The sequence below is a fragment of the Callorhinus ursinus genome, unplaced genomic scaffold (assembly GCF_003265705.2).
Source record: "Callorhinus ursinus isolate GAN/ISIS: 27379988/994484 unplaced genomic scaffold, GSC_fseal_2.0 scaffold12, whole genome shotgun sequence".
In the NCBI taxonomy this organism is placed as follows: Eukaryota; Metazoa; Chordata; class Mammalia; order Carnivora; family Otariidae; genus Callorhinus; species Callorhinus ursinus.
The window spans coordinates 80,170,120-80,173,889 of record NW_027397074.1 but is presented as its reverse complement, the minus strand read 5'-3'; positions in this window follow the sequence as shown (position 1 = coordinate 80,173,889).

The window sequence follows — 3,770 nt, the reverse complement described above, 5'->3', positions numbered from 1 at the left end:
TAACATGGGAGCAGCCAATTATGTAAGGCAGTTAATAACAAAAGCAAAGAAACACATCAATGACAACCATACAATAATAGTGGGGGACTTTAACACCCCCCTCACTGAAATGGACAGATCATCTAAGCAAAAGATCAACAAGGAAATAAAGACTTTAAATGACACATTGGACCAAATGGACTTCACAGATATATTCAGAACATTCCATCCCAAAGCAACAGAATACACATTCTTCTCTAGTGCCCATGGAACATTCTCCAGAATTGATCACATCCTAGGTACCAAATCAGGTCTCAACCGGTACCAAAAGATTGGGATCTTTCCCAGCATATTTTCAGACCACAATGCTTTGAAACTAGAACTCAATCACAAGAGGAAAGTCGGAAAGAACTCAAATACATGGAGGCTAAAGAGCATCCTACTAAAGAATGAATGGGTCAACCAAGAAATTAAAGAAGAATTAAAAAAATTCATGGAAACCAATGAAAATGAAAACACAACTGTTCAAAATCTTTGGGATACAGCAAAGGCAGTCCTGAGAGGAAAGTATATAGCAATACAAGCCTTTCTCAAGAAACAAGAAAGGTCTCAAATACACAACCTAACCCTACACCTAAAGGAGCTGGAGAAAGAACAGCAAATAAAGCCTAAACCCAGCAGGAGAAGAGAAATCATAAAGATCAGAGCAGAAATCAATGAACTAGAAACCAAAAGAACAGTAGAACAGATCAATGAAACTAGGAGCTGGTTCTTTGAAAGAATTAACAAGATTGATAAACCCCTGATAAACCCCTGGCCAGACTTACCAAAAAGAAAAGAGAAATGACCCAAATCAACAAAATCATGAATGAAAGAGAAAAGATCACAACCAACACCAAGGAAATACAAATAATTATAGGAACATATGAGCAACTATATGCCAGCAAATTAGATAATCTGGAAGAAATGGATGCATTTGTAGAGATGTATCAACTACCAAAACTGAACCAAGAAGAAATAGAACATGAACAGACATATAACCACTAAGGAAATTGAAGTCGTCATCAAAAATCTCCCAACTAAAAAAAGCCCAGGGCCAGATGGCTTCCCAGGGGAATTCTACCAAACATTTAAAGAAGAATTAATACCTATTCTTGTGAAACTGTTCCAAAAAATAGAAATGGGAGGAAAACTTCCAAACTCATTTTATGAGGCCAGCATTACCTTGATCCAAAACCAGACAAAGACCCCATCAAAAAGGAGAATTACAGACCAATATCCTTGATGAACATGGATGCAAAAATTCTCACCAAAATACTAGTCAATAGGATCCAACCGTACATTAAAACTATTATCCACCACGACCAAGTGGGATTTATCCCTGGGCTGCAAGGTTGGTTCAACATCCACAAATCAATCAATGTAATACAATACATTAATAAAAGAAAGAACAAGAACCATATGATCCTGTCAATAGATGCAGAAAAAGCATTTGACAAAGTACAGCATCCTTTCTTGATTAAAATTCTCCATAGTGTAGGGATAGAGGGTACATACCTCAATATCATAAAAGCCATCTATGAAAAACCTACAGCGAATATCATTTTCAATGGGGAAAAAATGAGAGCTTTTCCCCTAAGGTCAGGAACACGGCAGGGATATCCACTATCACCACTGCTATTCAACATAGTATTAGAAGTCCTAGCCACAGCAATCAGACAACAAAAAGAAATAAAAGGCATCCAAATCAGCAAAGAAGTTGTCAAACTCTCACTCTTTGCAGATGATATGATACTTTATGTGGAAAACCCAAAAGACTCCACCCCAAAACTGCTAGAACTCATACAGGAATTCAGTAAAGTGGCAGGATATAAAATCAATGCACAGAAATCAGTGGCATTCCTATACACCAACAACACAACAGAAGAGAGACAAATCAAGGAGTCGATCCCATTTACAATTGCACCCAAAACCATAAGATACCCAGGAATAAATCTAACCAAAGAGGCAAAGAATCTGTACTCAGAAAACTATAAAATACTCATGAAAGAAATTGAGGAAGACACAAAGAAATGGAAAAACGTTCCATGCTCATGGATTGGGAGAAAAAATATTGTGAAGATGTCAATGCTACCTAGAGCAATCTACACATTCCATGCAATCCCTATCAAAATACCATCCACTTTTTTCAAAGAAATGGAACAAATAATCCTAAAATTTGTATGGAACTAGGAAAGACCCCGAATAGGCAGAGGAATGTTGAAAAAGAAAAGCAAAGCCGGTAGCATCACAACTCCGGACTTCCAGCTCTATTACAAAGCTGTCATCATCAAGACAGTATGGTACTGGCACAAAAACAGACACATAGATCAGTGGAACAGAATAGAGAGCCCAGAAATAGACCCTCAACTCTATGGCCAACTAATCTTCAGCAAAGCAGGAAAGAATGTCCAATGGAAAAAAGACAGTCTCTTCAACAAATGCTGTTGGGAAAATTGGGCAGCCACATGCAGAAGAATGAAATTGGACCATTTCCTTACACCACACACACAAATAGACTCAAAATGGTTGGAAGACCTCAATGTGAGGCAGGAGTTCATCAAAATCCTAAAGGAGAACACAGGCAGCAACCTCTTTGACCTCAGCCACAGCAACTTCTTCCTAGAAATATCGCCAAAGGCAAGGGAAGCAAGAGCGAAAATGAACTATTGGGGCTTCATCCAGATAAAAAGCTTTTGCACAGCCAAAGAAACAGTCCACAAAACCAAAAGACAACCGAGAGAATGGGAGAAGATATTTGCAAATGACATATCAGATAAAGGTCTAGTATTCAAAATCTATAAAGAACTTATCAAACTCAACACCCAAAGAAAAAATAATCCAATCAAGAAATGGCAGAAGACATGAACAGACATTTCTGCAAAGAAAACATCCAAATGGCCAACAGACACATGAAAAAGTGCTCAACATCACTCGCCATCAGGGAAATCCAAATCAAAACTTCAATGAGATACCACCTCACACCAGTCAGAATGGCTAAAATTAACAAGTCAGGAAACGACAGATGTTGGTGAGGGTGCGGAGAAAGGGGCACCCTCCTACACTATTGGTGGGAATCCAAGCTGGTGCAACCACTCTGGAAAACAGTATGGAGGTTCCTCAAACAGTTGAAAATAGAGCTACCATACAATCCAGCAATTGCACTACTGGGTATTTACCCCAAAGATACAAATGTAGGGATCCGAAGGGGTAGGTGCACCCCAATGTTTATAGCAGCAATGTCCACAATAGCCAAACTGTGGAAAGAGCCAAGATGTCCATTGACAAATGAGTAGATAAAGAAGAAGTGATACATATATACAATGGAATATTATGCAGCCATCAAAAGGAATGAAATCTTGCCATTTGGAATGATGTGAATGGAACTGGAAGGTATTATGCTGAGTGAAAGAAGTCAGTCAGAGAAAGACATGTATCATATGACCTCAGTGATATGAGGAATTCTTAATTTCAGGAAACAAACTGAGGGTTGCTGGAGTGGTGGGGGGTGGGAGGGATGGGGTGGCTGGGTGATAGACATTGGGGAGGGTATATGCTATGGTGAGCGCTGTGAATTGTGTAAGACTGTTGAATCAGAGACCTGTACCTCAGAAACAAATAATACATTACATGTTAAAATAAAAAAGAAGAAGAAGAAGAAGAAGAAGATAGGAGGGGAAGAATGAAGGGGGGGAAATCGGAGGGTGAGATGAACCATGAAAGACGATGGACTCTGAAAAACAAACTGAGGG